Genomic DNA, 17,908 nt, shown 5'->3' with positions numbered 1-17,908 from the left:
CAACCAGAGCCGGTCCCGGAGCGGGGACTGAGAACCACAGCCATCACGATCCCCAGCTGGGATCCCCTACTGAGACAGCAGAGGAAGGAATCCCTCACGCAAGCCGGCTAGACGGGACCGCACCCGATCACGGTCCCAATCTCCCAGACGAGGCACCAGGAGGGGATGGTCGCCAGCATCAGACCAGTCTTCCGACTCCTCCGACGATGGATACAGAAGGGCTAAGAGGAGGTATCGACCTCACAAACAAAGTCACGAGGAAGAACCCTCGTGGCTAGCCCAATTGACAGGTCTCCTTAAGCCGCTCCTCGAGAGGGAGCAACAGAGAGTCGAAGCGGAAGCAGAAGCTGGGAGCCGGAAAGCGGCAACAACGACCACTACGGTCCCGGAACCGCCCCTGGAACAGGAGGCAGTCGCCCTCGGAGAGGACACTCTGGACTGCAGAGCCTCCGTAAATCTTTCGGGTCTGGAGGACAACTCTGACGTCCCCCCGGAGTTCGACCCTCTGGAAGAGGAGCTTTCAGGCAACTTCGAGGAAGAGGAGACTCCCATGGCGGGAGGGACTTTACCCAAGGAACTAACCACGCGGGTGGCCGAAATCTTCCGGAAGCACCTTGGGTTCGAAGACACTCCCGAAGTGACAGCTAAACCAACCCAAGTTTCTAAACTCACAGCTACAGGGGAGACCTCTACCCGACCGAGATCTACCATACCAGTCGACGCCTCCTGTTATGACAGGTTCGAGGCGATCGCGGACAAAAAGAGATGGACCGCGTTTCCGGCCAAAGCGGAACGAGCCATCAGGGTTCCAGACGAAGCATGGAAAACCCTCTTCAAATGCCCGACAAATACCGCAGGAGGCTAGAGAAAAGCTGAGGTCCGAGCAAGGCCCCTCCTCCTCACACATCTTCAAAAACCCTAGCCAGAAGAAGCTAGAGGAGCTACTAGTTGATGTTGACCTAGCTGCACGCTCCGGAATGAAGTTTACTTCCGTTCTTATGTTGACCGCGGAGGTGCTTATGAGATATCACCAACAACTTCCACAGGACGATAGCTATGTGTCCAGAAACGAGGCAGGCCAACTTTTACTACTCCTGGGACCGCTTGTGAGATTGGCGTTCGACCAGTTCGCTAGAGTCGCCATACGTTCAGTGAAGGCCAGGAGGGAAAACGTCATTTCCTCCATCCGCTGGCCGTCCGTGGAAGCTAAGGAGAGAATGCTAGCCCTGCCCTCCTTGTGAGACGATCTCTTCGCTGGCAGTTTTCAACAGAAACTACAGGAGGAAGTCTCACGCAGAGAGACATTAGCCAAATCGGAATTCCGCTCCTCGGAAAGATTCAGGGCAAGACCGCACCGCCCAAGAGAATCCAGACCAACCAGAGGAGGCAGAGGAACGTCCCTCAGGACACCCATGAGAGGAACCCCACGGGGCAGATCAAGAGAAACAACTTGTCGACCACCTCGCCCGTGGGGAACACGAGGCTCAGGCAGAAGCCCGGCGACGACCCGACGGGACGGCGACCGCTCCTCCACTAGACCGCCGTTTGCCGCTCGGCCCTAGGGGTGCCCACCTCACCACGGCAACGCCGCAGGTGGGGGGAGACTTGCACTTTCCACCCAGCAATGGGACACTATGGGCGGGGACAAGTGGGTATTGGAGACGATTTCACAAGGGTACAAGATAGAGTTCACCTCCACTCTGCCCTTCGGGGAGGGGGGAAGACCAACTCCTATACCCACGGACCCCGTCCAACAAGCAGCACTAGAAGGGGAAGTATCAGCCCTGCTGGCAAAGCGGGCAATTGTAGAGGTGTCGGGAGAGGCGGGACCCCTCTTCCGCTCCTCCCTGTTTCTAACACAAAAGAGGGACGGATCTTGGCGTAGGCTTGCACGGTAAACCGGTTTTAGTACCGAAACCGATTTTTTTCGACCGAATTTCGGTACTATTTTTTATTTTAAGAAAACCGAAAAAACCGGAAAAACCGAAATGTGAATTGCAAATACTGGAAAAAACAAAGTTTATTGACTTTGGTTTCTCCTATTTACTGTTCTTTTTGCATTATGAAAGTAAATTGCAACAAGAGAAAGCTTTTCTGATAGACGACATTGTCAGCTACGATGGGCACACGCCATAACCAGTGCTTGAGGGTGGATAGCTAGGCCTAACATTAGGCTATGCAGCCCTTATATGCGTGCATCAGTTAGGTACCTTGTAGTATTGAACTGACCTTGTTGGCCAACGTTAGTAGTTGTGAGAAGTACACACTCAAATGACGAGATGCAGTTCAAAATATATTGTTATATCCAACGTGTTTGTCCTCTTTGTGTTGTTCTTATTATTTAACTTCAATTTAATAGTAGAGGATACAGAGAAAATCTTTACAAACACATTGTTCACAGTTCGTGTTCAAAAAATGAACGTTAAAACTTGAAAGGTACATTGCGCAATACACAATACCATACGACATGTACAATCGCAGGGGGGGGGGGGGGCTCTGTGAGTTTAACAACTAAGATGCAACAAGTAACATTAGAACAATCACGGGGGGCTCTGAGTTAAACAACTAAGATGCAACAAGTAACATCAGAACAATCACGGGGGGGGGGGGGGGTTCTGAGTTTAACAACTAAGATGCAACAAGTAACATTAGAACAATCACAAAAGACACCTGGCGTCAGGCTTGAGTCAAGGAATATTAAAGGAGTAAAAATGTTGCATACATGGCTGGATATTACAGATGTTGCTGTTGGGAAAATTCCCCTTTGTATGCTAATAGATTTTATTTTCTTTGTAAGTTTCCTTTAAACAGTTCTTCTTATCAGTTATCAGACAAGGCGTCTCTCAGTTTGTTTTTCGTTAATGTTGAAGAACACATGTTTCCAACTTAAACGTTAACAATTTATATAACAACAACATACATACATACATACATACATACATACATACATACATACATACATACATACATACATACATACATACATACATACATACATACATACATACATACATACATACATACATACATATTCTTTGCCGACCTAATCCCCGCTTTTGCCAGCGATATTTTTCAACTTGTACTTGAAGTGTAGACGGTAAATTCTCTTCACTCCTTGAAGAGAAATTTATTTTACCGCCAAGATACCACCTGGGAACATGGCTAGAGCCTCGTGCAATTTGGTACTGTACCTTCATTGGACCAATCATTGTAAGGCATTTTTTTTTTTACGATCTCAAATTGGTCATAATGGAGTTTACGCTCGGCCCTCATCTCCGAAAATATAACATATAATTTAACATGACCGTGACATTTTTTTCTGAACACGAATTTGAACTCCGTGAAGTACAGTAAACACAAGACAAACGATACGTGTACGTGATGTTAAAACTTAAAGAAAAAATTTCACTAACACATTTCTTTTCGACATTTTACTTCAGTTTAGTTAACGTGGGTTATAAAATGAGAGTCATGAAGGCAGTAACATTTCTTGAATTTATTCTTCTTATTTTTAACAATTTACTGCAAACGAACAGACTTGAACCCGCTGTTGGTAAAGCTTCAAAAATACGCATCTTAGCGATCGAGATTTTGATGTTTTCAATGCAATTCGGGAGGGGGAAAAAAACCGGTTTTTGAGCCAGATTCGGTTTTTTGCTATAGAAAAACCGGTTTAAGTTTTCACGAAACCGTGCAAGCTTATCTTGGCGCCCCATCTTGAACCTAAAGCCCCTCAACAAGAATTACGTAGAACCAAAACGTTTCCGTATGGAGACCCTAAATTTAATCCTACCCCTACTCAGAAAGGGCATGTGGGCGGCAAGCGTAGACTTACAGGACGCCTACTTACACATACCAATACATCGACACCACCAACGGTACCTACAGTACTGATTTCGCTTAACTCCCGTTGAAAAAAAATCAACGATCGATAACAAACGTTGGAAATCGATAAAAAAAGTTGAAAATCGGTTAAAAACGAATAATTTCGTTGCCAAGATTTAGACTACTGCGGGCACGGTTGTCAACGAAGTTTCAACGAAAATTCCACGAAAGTTATCGCGATAAAAAACCGCAAAGGCAATTCTAGACATATCAAGGTTGTGACTTGCGTTGAATCCTTAGTTTAATTACAGCCGTTTTCAGACTCTACCAGAAGTTGTAGAGGAATATTACAAATGTTACAAAAGTTTGATTGTAGATAGAGTAAGTTCCTTACTAGGTGTTTGAAAAATGATTTGGCTAGGATAATAAAAACTAGTCTTGATCGATCGTAATAAGCACATTCTACGACTCTTAAGTTATAGGCTAGTATTAAACTAAGATAAGTTTAGGTTAGCTCACCAAGGAACGCAGCGTCAGAAAAACTAGAAATAAAACAAAAAAATATCCACAATGAAACAGTCGTAGCTGGATATCAAAGAGATCTTTATTTCCAATAAATTCCTGTGTTACTTGACGTACTACAGTACCGTTTACTACAGAACATCACTCACTAAACAAACTTTTCTGAGAGCGCATTCCGTACAAAAAATCTCCCCCAGCTTCAATGCACGCAAAACAAAAAAAACATCCTGTTATTTTCCCCCTAACCCGTTACTGTAAGTTGCCCGTGAATGCAGATGGACTGCCCTGGTATTTAGGTCGCAGCCTGGGTCTGGGCCACCTGCAATTTGCTGCTAACATGTGTATTCCCTACCCTGGATATCCCCACCACCAAACTTTTTTTTTTGAGAGGCTTAGTCCAATCATAAACCTGGCTTTGTCAAATTCACGCCTACCATCTGTTAATTAGCATAGTACTTATCTGAACCTTTGGCTCTCTGCCTCTAGAAGCAAACATTATTTTACCCCTACTGTTCGTAATGGAATGGATGTTACCTGAAAACCAAATATTCATTCATATTATAAGTAGAACAATCCAGCAGGGATAGAAAGTTTATCTTGAATGAACCAATCAGAAGTCGTGCTATTAATAAAACTTGAAAACACCTGGCCAGCAAGAGAGTTGCAAACAATTGTATCCATGACTACTAAGAAAATAAAGCAGTGACTTGGGGCCCACGTTGGGTAGAAATCTGTGGAAAATGAATATATTTTCATTGCTTATTTGAGTATTGTATATTGGGAAGAGCTGATCAAACATTAGTAGGGAGGGCTTTCAACTAGCCTGACGGCTTTCAACTGGCCTGACGGCATGTACATTTAATTTAATGAGAAGGGGGAGTTTTTATGAGTCTCCCGGTATGCGCCACCTGAAAAGTAAATGTTTTTGTTTTTCGGTTTTTTCATCGTTTTTCAAGTGGAACAGCTCATAAAATCATATCAAATGAAAATAATACATATTTGAATATCCTTCCTTAGTTTTACTAATCAGGAATGTTTAATAAAGCATGCAATGCATCGTTCGAAAAAGGTAATTTTAAAGTAGAATTGAAAATGAACGACATAAAACAATATCTGTGAAGCGTGTGGAGCACAACTTTGAATATTCGTTGTGAAAGAAAACATAGCGAACGATGCTTATTGCGTACAGTAAATAAATTTCGCGGAACTGGTATAGAGAAATTACGTACTGCAGCTTACGTCAGAGAAGCTCATAAATGACACAGGTGGATAGAGCGCATCAAAATTCGGTTTAGGAAATCCCTACACAGCCGACAAAAGTCGATATCTCCTTCCGTTTTCGAGTTATAAGCGATTTTGTGTTTTTGCGATATGGTTTTCAGTATATTTTCATTGAATAAGGTTGTTTTTGTTGTGTGTATTTAAGTAAGGGTGTGACCCAACAGATATTTCGCTAACCGTTTCACCGTATCGCCTGCCGGTCGGTTAAACGTTTAAACGCTGTTTCCCGATCGCCTTTTAATGAAAATAGGACATTATGAGTACAATAATTAAGGTTTTTTTTTCCTAGCAGGTAGCAATTCAGGCAACAAGACACTCGATCAATGTATGTTAATTACTAATTAGGCCCAATAATATTGGGAACCTTTCGTGTAATAATTGCTGAAAAGAATAACACACATGATCAGTATTCGTGGTGTTCAGAAGTTCAGATCACTGAATTTATATCACTCGGCCTTCGGCAACATCGTAACTTTTGAAGAAAAAAACAATATATTTGTCTATCTATCACAAGATTTTTAACAAAAACTCGCCTAAATTAGTAAACTTACCCACCTTTCCTGCTTACTTATTAAAAGTCATGTTAAGAAAACAAATTACGCATGCACGTGTTGTGCGATGGGTTGTAAAAATCAAGTTGAAACTGGTTTGAGCAGCCTCCGATTTCATTTTCTTTCTCTTGTGTCACATACATGATACAGTACCTTACATTTGATACAAAAGTTAATTCAACAACAGCCAAAATTTGTGTCGCAATAGGTTAAGTTTTAATCGCGCTGCGCAGTACCATTCATAATTTGCATATAACATCAAAATTTACACTCGGTGTCCAGATGGCGGGAGATGTAACATCATGTTCAATGTGTTGTGTTGTTCCCATGGTGCGATGAACTTGGGCAAAGTTCAATGACCTACTTATGTTCTGTGACCAATGTCAGTGGGAATTATGTGTGTAAAATCTAGGGTTTTCCCATGTGTTATATATATGGGTCTGTTCACGTTAAAGCGCCCAATTTGGTTGCCTGAGGTACCAAATTTTCAAATTACAGTAAAGAACTTCTATTGTAAGTAAATAACATAACTAATATCTGCAATTTATGAATCAGAATTGACCAGAGCTTAAACTATTCTGGAAATTATATTCAAGATGGTTGAAAGTGTGACAATCTATAAATTTTCCCAAATTTGTTCTTTTTTTAATGGTGGTGTGTCATTCCATTGCTGCTACATTTGGGAATTCTGTTTTTATTTTCTTTATTAACACAAAATTTGCTATTGTAAGACAAGTTTTCAATAATATCGATGATGTTTTGTAAAAAATATTAGAGTATCGTTAGAAAATATTCAATTTTTCCTGAAATAAAGTTTAAAAAGTTTTTCTTTAAAGAACAAAATTGAAATTAATAGTAACAATTACACCATAAAATTAAACCACAACATAAGCACATATATTAACCAAAAGCTGAAAATTCTGGGTCATGTCCTCTCAGAATTTTTTTTTTCTTGACTCTTGTTTCGGACATCACCCCTCCAAAATGATCTCGTTTCGGACATCACCCACCAATGGTTTACCTAATATATTAAACCTAATATTTAGTAATAAACCAAGTGATGTTCATTTAATGGCAATAATAATGAATAGAAAAGCATTTTAGTAAGTTGATACCCGTACCAAAAGAGATCTATGGACCCTTCCTAGGTTCCAAGTTCAAAACAAAGAAAAGGGATACAAGTGATCAACAAGACAATTTTTAAACGAAGGCCATGCTTGTTAATACTTAGCAATACGGTATATATCAGACTGTACATCACGATATGTGATGCTAACAAACAGCATCAAATTCATTTGAAATAATGAAAAATGCAAACCCTTGTTTTATAGATTTGCATAAGACTGTCTTGGACTATGTTTCGGACATCACCACAACTGTATTAGGACATCACTGTAATGTTTTCTACACAACGCATATCATATCAAAATTAAATTTGAAACAAAGGGGTCTTTGTTGTTGACAAGCTACCTTCAAGGTATAATGACAGTTTTGAACTTATTATAGTTCAAATCCTCAGTGTTCATTAAAAGTTACTTAATGAGCGTTTCGGACATCACTGAATGTTTCGGACATCACCTTGGAAAAATGTTCACAAAGCTGCATAACAATAGTACATATTTCAGCAGGTAACAACAATATGAAGTAATATTTTTGCTATTCAAACCTGTTTAAGCAACAAAAGTCTGCTTCAAAATATACACAACAGTCAGACAGTAGCAGATTTACTGTACACTAGATATTATGAATTTTTGAGGGAATGCAGTTTATTAAAACACCATAGACTGGGAAATCAACAAGGTGGACTGAAAAATAATGGCACTGTAAATTCTTGGGAAAAGAAATGCCCTGAGGCACATATTTCAAATTGAACATCTGGACAGAGCCGATAGGTGAAAAGATAGGTGATAAGTGAAAATCTGAAGGCTTGGTGTAAATGATAACCCCGTTTAATGTAAATGAATTATCACTGTTTACTACATACTCAATTCATACATATCCAGAATACACACATGTAGTTTAGATCCTCCTGCAAGCAGGAACTCGCGAAGAAGCCATCATTGGCTTTATATCAAAGCCGCAAGCTGACCGAAGTCAGTCTCTTAGATTCATATTTAACGACCATGATTATGAATTGTCAATTGTCAACAACTCTGTAACTTGACGACATACATTGATCTTGGAGTGACACAAACTCGGGACCTTATGATTGAAAGGCACCGGCGTTAACCACTGAGCTAACACTCCATAACACTACACATAGTGCCCATTCAGGTGACATCCTTATGTTCCGACGTCTCTATGTTCCGACGTCTCTATGTTCCGACGTCTCTATGTTCCGACAAATTGTTTGGACTCTAATTTTTTTTGACCAAATTTTATTCTGACCCCATTTGTGACCCAATTTGTCTTCGGACCCCATTTTTTTTGTACCAAAATTTTTTTGGACCCAATTTTTCTTTGGACCAAACTTTTTTGGGACCCAATTTTTTTTCGGACCCTATGTTTTGGACCTAATATCTCTTCGGACACCATTTTTTGGACCCAATATCTTTTTGGACCAAATTTTTTTTGGACCCAATATTTTTAGGGTACCCAATTCTTTTGGACCAAGTTTTTGTTGGACCCCAATATCTTTTTGGACCAAAACTTTTTGGGACCCAACTTTTTTCGGACCCCATTCTTTTGTGACCCAAAATTAGGTCCCAAAAAATAAGGTCCGATAAAAAAATGGGTCCCCAAAAATCGGGTCCAAAAAATTTAGGTTCAAAAAGATTGGGTCCATAAAAAAATTGGGGTGAACAAAAATTGGGCCCGAAAAAAAATTGGGTCCGTAAAAATGTTGGTCCAAAAAAATTGGGTCCAAAAAGAATGGGGTCCGAAAAAAATTGGGTCACAAAAAAATGGGTCCGAAAAAATTTTGGTCAAAAAAAATTAAGAGTCCAAACAATTTGTCGGAACATAGAGACGTCGGAACATAGAGACGTCGGAACATAGAGACGTCGGAATATAGAGACGTCGGAACATAGAGACGTCGGAACATAGAGACGTCGGAACATAGAGACGTCGGAACATAGAGATGTAACCCCCATTCATTGATCACCATTTGCATAAAGTTAATCTCTTCTTCACCACATTCGTTACCTGTCCAGCATACCATTTGCAAAGAACTTTTCCCCCCAAAAGGGTTATAGAATTCTTTTCAACTTTTACGGTTTCCACATTTCCATCATTACCTAGATGAAGTCTGCAATAACAAACAGCAAATATTTACCATTTAATAAATATACAGATGTACACAGGAGACATCCCTACATACTGTAGCTAATTTGGCACCCACCTGTCAATTGTAGCTAGTATCATTGAGTCTACTATTTAAACAATTTTCAGAGGGGAGGACCGGGTTATCATATCCTAAACTCCACTAGAATGCTTGGTCCTATTTTGTAATGTCAGCAGTAACAACTATTTTGCACCCCTTCAAATGGTACCCACCCGCTCCCACCCGCTCCACATGCACCTTTGAGCTGGATCTGCCAATGTTGAAGATTGCTTCCACTGGCCCAGCTAAGCAACAGTAGTAGCCTACACTAGTAGTACTATAAGTACTAGTTTAAATATCCTTCTTTATTGAGATTCATCATGTAGGCCATGGTACATAGGGCATTTATGTGCTCTGTTTTCAATTTCCGTGCAACTGATCGAGGGAGGGGCTAAATTTATCACAGAATGATGAATTAGGAGTTGCTAATCACAAATTGCTTTATCCCCACGCATGGTTGTGGTTAAGCGAGAAGAAAATTCATGGAAAAGGGGGTTACATCACCATACTTAAAACCCATATACCAGTTCCACTACTACTGTTTTACTGAAGTGAGAAATTACACTAACACTGCAAGTTTCATGGGAGTGCACTCAATTTTTTTTATTTCAGACCTTGAATGAAATCATAAATGAATTATGACTGCTAAAATATGTTAGCTAATTAACCAATTGGTTAATTAGATTACTTATTTAAAAACATTTTTAACTAGTTAATTATCTAAAAGCCTTAATCATTAAAAATCCTACTAATTTATAAGCCAGTTAATTAATTAAGGCCATTTTAACCAGTTGAAAGGATTGAGTATATATGGTAGAGAACAAAAAGGAAGGAAATTTCAAATAATCTTCAAAATTTCATCCACATCTTTGTTTGTATTTAGAGAAGTTGGACTGAGTAGGTTGTAACATGGACTTCCTTTAGTTTAAATAAAGATTTTCTCAATTGCCTTGAAAGAATGCTATACCCTCCCAAACCAAATTTGACTACAACTCAAACTATGAGCACTTTGTTCATTCAAAAGTGAAATACTTTTTCAAGCTTGATGACTCAAAAGACAGATGCTTATCCACTCTATTCGAGGTGCAAGAAGATGAGAGATACTACCACCCCTGGACGACACGATACCATTCCTAGTTAAGTCCAAGTATTGCTAAAATAAGACTCCCTTTCATCAATTTTCCTGAAAGAATGCTTACATCCTTCCAAATACAATATTCACTATTAAATAAAAAAAATAAATAAAAAACTACCACACTTCCGGGTGGGGATTGATACAGCACTCCAAGTAAAATACTCAATTTTCCTGAAATATGGCCACTTCATCCCAAATACAATTTTTTCTAGTAATTTACAACAACAAAAAAATTCCAATCTCTGATCATGAGCATTTCATTCATTCGGAAAAAATTAAATCCTTACCCATCCTGATGACTGCCAAGGCTGATTGTTACCAGACAAAGTGAAATAATACTCAAAAGGAAATTTGCTTGTTCTCTCGTTTATTTCGTTGCTCATCTCTCTCTTTTTCTCTTTCTCTTTTACTCAGTCTTTACAAGTTGTGTTTTGTATTATACTCATTTCTCACTCAACCTTTCTCTCTGAAGAACAGTTTACAACTGACCACTGTGTCTAAAAACACACTATTCTGTAACTCAATACAAAACATGCTAATTTTACATAACAAAAACAGAATGGTTGGGCAAACAATAGATGGCATTTTGAAAGCATTTGCCTAGTTTCATAACATAGCAGGTGCAAAATTGTTAGACTGCTTTACTCTCTAGAACATTCTCCCCTTCCATGAGGTACTCTATCTCAAGTATAAAAAAACAAAACAAAATTAATACATTTTACTCAGTCTCATACATTAACCATCAAGAATCTTTCTTCATTACTGCAAATCTATGTACAGTAAGATATTTGTGGAGTATTTATATCACATAATATTAAACTTATATATAACACTTTCTGTCTACATTCGACACAAACACACGGAAACACTTTCTTAAATTAAACATGTATGCTTATATGGTATGTTCTTATACCAAAATTCACTGATACAAATGCAATACATCTTGGACTGTGTACAGTCTGAAGGGAATTTATAACCGCTTTTAAGTAAAATTTACTTTACCACAAAACTTAACTTAATCTAGGATTTCCACACGACAAATCTTTGTAATGTTTCTCAAATAAACAACTCTAATCTAGGTATGCTTATAGCTTTTACAGGAGCCACCTTCGCTTTTGAAGCTACTAGCTGCACCCTGATTCCATTTACCCCCATGGTTGTTAAATAAACCACAGCTGAATATGCATCACTTGAAGCATCACAAAACACATGCATTCTTTGGTCTGCCTTACCCTTTGGGCACAAGCATATTCCAATATCAATTTTGTCTAAATTAACTAAATTTTCCAACCACCCTCTGATTTCTGATTCTAGACCCCCTACATTAGGATCATCCCAATCAAGTTCTTTTTCCCCAATGATTTTGCATTCAAATCTTAGCTACTTCTATAATAGGCCCAATAATTCCAAGAGGGTCAAACACTGATGATAGCTTGCTTAAAACAATTTGCTTGGTTAAGGTTTCAACATTACTAACCATTACTAGCTTCTTAAGTTGAAATTTGTCTGACTCAGCATGCCAAGTCAATCCTAAGGTCTTTGTTGACGGCAACCTCTGTCTAGTTTTATCAACTGACTTAGCCCTATGTTCCTTTGGAATCCCTTCTAAAAGCGTCTTTGAGTTTGATATCCATTTCATGGGTTTCATGCCCGCTTGGCCCCGTAGAGCAACCAACTGGGTATACAATTCTTATATCCTTTCCACCATTAACAATCTCACACCTCAAAAGTCTCACTACCAGTCTTTTCCCTGTGAACTTATAAGGTTTCATTTTGACGGAACGACAGATGAAGCATTCATTCGGAAACATGTGGCGTTCCCTCCACTCTCTTGGACCACTTGTTATGTCGGACCAGAGGGCGCGTTTCCTTGGCGGTTCGTTTTCATCTGCGTCATCATTCAGCTTGTTTACATCTGTTTCTATATGAGTAAAATTGAAAGAAAAAATAGAGCTCTGTTAAATAATGTTTTGCAACAAGAAAGGTAAGTTTTAAAATTTTGAGCAAGGATTATTTGCCTCCACAGTTTTTGTTACTTAAGATTCAAAGCATTTTGCCCCCAACTTTTACTCCCTAATCATTGGGATCATTCAATAATCAAAAAGGAAAATAATATTTAGAGTTTAACTTTTATGTTTAATAATTTGAAGGAAGAATAAATTGCCAATGTTCAGCAACATGCTCTAGCAAAATCTTTGAATTTCTTAAAGGCATTTAAAGTTACCTCGCAATCTTAACACAAGTTGACAGAAAAGGTTACATTTCCAAATTCAAAATGCATATATAGAGCCTACCCTTATAAATACTGTTTTTATTTTGTTTACCGTATTTGCCGTAACAAAAAAATTAATCTATACATGTCTTCTTCCTATGGAGGGCCCATTCCCATAAGTCATAATGAACTAAGAAGTACATGCATACCATCAGTGTATCAGGACTATGTATATTGCTCATGTTTGAATGATGACAAGAAAATTACAACAAGAAAATTAAATTTTGTTGATAAAATATGCTCTATGTAGGCTACATGCAGTAGGCTATATGCAGTGTTTTTGATCAAACCTGTCATTTGCTTTGTCAGCCTGGTGTAACCCACAAGTTGAGACATTTGAAAGAAATATGCTGGTCAATGGTGTTGTTTACATCACAGTCAAACTGTTTACTAATAGACCTTATACTGTGTGTGAGCATATCTTTTCTGGATTGAATTCGAAAAGCCAGATTTGAATTAGGGTAAAATTTACATAGGCCTACTACTAGTAGATATTTTGCCTTGCACAGCAAGATATTTCTATCGCTATATTACCTTTGCATAGTGGTTATATTGTGTACGTTAAAATTCGCCAAGTTTAGTCAAATTGGCTGAGCTCTACGCCGAACATACATTTTTTTCCAAGTGGGCAATTTGGAAAAACAGTGGTAGGGCCTAGCCGCCTAGGCTAGGCCTAACTAAAATTAAGGGGCTGGTTGGGGAAAAAAATGGATTAATACAGAATCTTACATATTTTTGACAAAAATACTAGTACATACCTGCAGCGCGTTTTTCAGCGAGTTTTGCCTGCCTTTTGACTTTAGTTATGTCGCAAAACCGTTTGTAATATTCAATGTGGTATCATCATATGTCTCGATGTAGTAAAACTTCCCCTACACATTCTGAAATTGTTAACGTTAGGCCGATCGCCGTCGCGGAATTTCTGGCTATTTCTGCCTCCTTGCAATCAAATTGTGTCCACTCCAAGGCAAATTTCTTAAATCTCTCTTATGAATTACTTGTCAGTTCAATAAATTTTGATTTAGAGCAATCTTTAACGTGTATAATACAGTTTTCTCGAAGCGACTTTCGTGTAACACCTCCACTACTGAACGCGGCCATTTTTGTTTTCGGAACAATTGTTCTGTCAATATTAACAAACGTTGTGATTGGTTGATTCGCCGAAATTTCGTGTATGCCGCAAGAATGTCTCTCGTACGACATTTCTGATTGGTAGAAAATAGCCTCGTACAATAACGCAAAAGGACCCGATTTCTGTTAGATTTTTACCGATTTTTAAGCATATATACCAGCATCGCAAGTGGGGACAACTGAATATCCATTCAGAATAATATTTTCATATTTATCATTTACATATTATCCCCTCCCTCTTTGAGTTGCACGGAATGAAACGAAATCAAGGGATGTACCACGGCCTAATGATGCCTTGGCTATAATGTGAAAAACAAGTATTACATGGTTTGTACAAATACTTCTTGTCACATATGAATTAAATGATTTACTTTGTAAGATTGTTAGTATTTAAGCTTATGGCCTAAACTTACATTTAAGTATAAGGCCTAGATGTTATGGTATACAGCAGCTCAGCAAATTGTTCAGCTTTATCCTTAAGTTTCATAATGATAAATATCTGTATACATATCACTAAAGCTCTGAAGTCTGAAGCAACTCAGAATGAAAACATGGTCATGCATGATGCACCACTCTGTGTATATACTGTTGACACCATCAAGTAAACCTGGAGGTTTCATCACACAGTTAATCCGCGTACCAGTCAAAGAGGGTCATGTACTGTAATGTGTTCCAGGGTGGTACTAATAATCTGATATACTGCATTAATCTCCACATTGCCCATTGTGATTTACTAACTAGTACAGTAAATGTATATTTGGGCTTCTAGAAGCAGACAACACACAGTTACCTAGCAATGTCGTACCTTAACATTATAGTTATAGTCGTTGACCAACATTTATAGGTTAGATCCCCAGACACGTTCCACGGTCCTACTACTTAGCTAACATCTTCCCAAAGTACTGGTAGCTTTTCTTGACAACCATCAAGTTCCCATCAACAGTTAAACTGCTCTGACATAGGGTGTTATAGATGCACACTGATTCCATACATATAGAGTGACAGACGACACTGAACGGTGTTAAGTTTTCCAAAGTGACGTTGACATACTATGCTGTAGACCGATGTGATAGAAACATGAGCTACTCTAGGCCTATTCCAATTGTGTGTAATTAACTTTACAATTCTCAATATGATATTGGGAAATATCAAATTGGTACCGCCATGGAAGCTGGAACACATCACATGACAGTCCATGCATGGTACCCACGTGCCCTTTGATGTAGTTCTTTTAGCCTATAAATATGCTTTCTATGGTTGTGACAAATAGCTTGATTCTGCTATAGCTTAGACAATTAGAGCATTACTTTCTAATGTACTGTATACTGTGATGGTATCCTGTTACAAGTTATGTCAGAAAAAAATTCACTAAACGGTTTTTTTACTTCTTCAGTACTAAATGATGGAAAATTGTAGTGTTAATGATGTCAGTTCTACAAAAATCCAAGTAATTTGATGTTCCCAGTAACATTCATACCCAAATATGTAGAATATCATTTTAGACTTGTCACAAGTCATCAAAAGATGAATACATGTTGGTCACATGACACCAAAAGTTAAGAAGCATTCTGTTGTAGGATCTTAGTGTATTCTAGCACACTGAAATCAACCAATTGAATCATTCAGTTGAAACTAGTGCTGTTTTACAATATGTTGGATTCACAAAAGTGATGTCCGAAACACATGGTGATGTCCGAAATATACTTTTAAGGTTATTTTGCTATAATATTTGGTAAAGATGGAAAAAGTTTTGAGTAGTGCAGTATGTATGTTTGTAACAATAGAACTTGTCATAATATATGAAGTGCTCATCTATTGTGTCTTTTTTTCAAGCAATATAAAGCAATATTAATTAAAACTTGTTTCGGACATCACTGGTGTTTCGGACATCACACACATGGACGGAAAAATTTAAATGTTTATAAAATCAAAACGGATGAGTGGAAATGTGTCATGTACATACTGTAGTTGAGGGAGTACTTATGCTTTAATTAGAGTAACAAAATAGTCTTGTGGGTTTTAACATACTTCATATATTAGTTGCTTCATGATGTTTCGGACACCACCAAAATGTGGACGGAAACATTTTGCATGTTGTTTAACTTTATCGTGTAGTAAAATGTGGCTGAATAGACATGCATCTGATATATATTTTATTTGATACAACTATGACAGTATCGAAAAAGCACACCACTTTCAACATTTGTTATTTAACCCCAAACTACGCCACTCACAAATTGGTGTATAAATGTGGACGGAAAAAGTGATGTCCGAAACACTGGTCCGGTTTCGCAATAATTCCTCGATGAAATTTTCTGAAATATTTATGAGAGGGAACCTATAGCCACAAAGTTCAATCATGACAAAATTTGGAGTAATCCACTTTTGGAGTTGAGAATAGCTCGAAGTACAAATAGTGCAGTTTGAAAACGGCAACATTTTCCGTCCACATTTCGGCACCTCTGGGAGTATAGCATATATATATGCATATCTCAGGAAATTGTCTATGCTATGGTAGGTACAGCTAGGTGGACCCTCTCCATGGGGATAATATTTGTATCTCTAGAATCTAATTATTTTGTCACCATGCTCCAAATGCCATTTATGCTAATTTGGGCGCTTTAACGTGAACAGACCCATATAGAAGTTTTACGTAAGCGGAGCGAATTCTAAGGCGGCTTGTTGATTGTGAGGAAGCACTTATCTAAGCATCAATATTTGTGAAAAATATCGTAAGTTTTTCATTTTCATTCATTTTCTTTTATGTTTGCCGCAATCCCGCCTGCAATGCATGCACAGCATAATACCATGTGTGAAAAAAATGGCTGTACACGTGCAGACCTGAGAGAGCAAACTGGCCTTGTGTTGTTAATGTTATGACGGTACTTTCTAGAACGACCATTTGCGTCTTTTGGGGTCAACATATTTTCACACGGGATTTCAACATGCCATTGATCGATGTACACGGGTGATATATGTCGCAAATATAAACTGGGAAAACAAATTGACGACACTATCATGAGCTTATGACTATTGGCCTACTACTCTAGTTATATTGAACACATTATTCATGCCTAAAACATCGTTTTTCTGCTTTTTTATAGATAGTTTGCAGTACATTACTAAGTTCTTCACATATTTTTAAATAATTTTCATGTTTAAAATGTAAACAAAATAGAAAAAATAAAAAGAGAAAACGCCTTTTTGAAAAATGGAAGCGTCCTCGCAGAATGGGCGGGGCATCTTTATTTTGCTTCAAGTAACATGTTTTCGCTCGGAAACAAAGTTTCATACTTCAACTCTCATAAAAAACCAAATTTACATCTCTTAGAAATAACTATTTTTCGTAATCTGCAAGTAAACCAAGTTTATATACCATTCACTGATATTTAAATGGTTAAACAGAACTTCAACTTATTTGGAAGGGTGCCTCGTGGTACATAGCTTTGACTGCAACCTCTGTGACGGCCTGGCGAAGTTAAGACTTATGTCACTGTGTTTGGGGTTCACAGTCAGAAAACGTCCCCCGTCAGTTTAATTACACGTTTCTTTGAGTGTTACTACTCATATAAGCATGAGAATGCTTGTGTAAATATTCCCTCTTTCAAACGACTGAACCAAAGTCTAACTGATATTAATAAACGAAGTTACGCGTTTTCAGACGTTTCGCGTAACCACAAATTGACCTTCTATTTCGTTTAAAAAAGAATTACCGTTGAAAATTCCACGAAGGAAATGACTGAGATAACCAATCGATAAAAAACGATAAAAATCGGGGAATTTCGGTGAAAAACGAAGAATTTCGGTTATTTTTCTTTCAACGAATTTTAACGGGAGTTAAGCGAAATCAGTACTGTAGCCTTCCAATA

At 38.3% G+C, this 17,908-nt stretch overlaps 1 protein-coding gene and 1 long non-coding RNA gene across 2 annotated transcripts in view; one reads left to right on the top strand and one right to left on the bottom strand.

Annotated features, from left to right (window-relative positions):
• Positions 1-17,908, top strand: part of LOC139965696 (DNA topoisomerase I, mitochondrial-like) — an 86,609-nt gene that overhangs the window by 15,277 nt on the left and 53,424 nt on the right. The gene's annotated exons all lie outside the window — the stretch shown is intronic.
• Positions 10,987-14,324, bottom strand: LOC139965691 (uncharacterized). Its single transcript, XR_011792361.1, has 2 exons — positions 13,667-14,324; positions 10,987-12,557 (listed from the first exon to the last, which is right to left on the bottom strand). It is a non-coding gene; the product is annotated as an uncharacterized lncRNA (long non-coding RNA).

This window comes from Apostichopus japonicus, chromosome 3, assembly GCF_037975245.1.
Source record: "Apostichopus japonicus isolate 1M-3 chromosome 3, ASM3797524v1, whole genome shotgun sequence".
NCBI classification, from domain to species: Eukaryota; Metazoa; Echinodermata; class Holothuroidea; order Aspidochirotida; family Stichopodidae; genus Apostichopus; species Apostichopus japonicus.
This window is presented reverse-complemented; position numbering and strand designations above follow the sequence as displayed.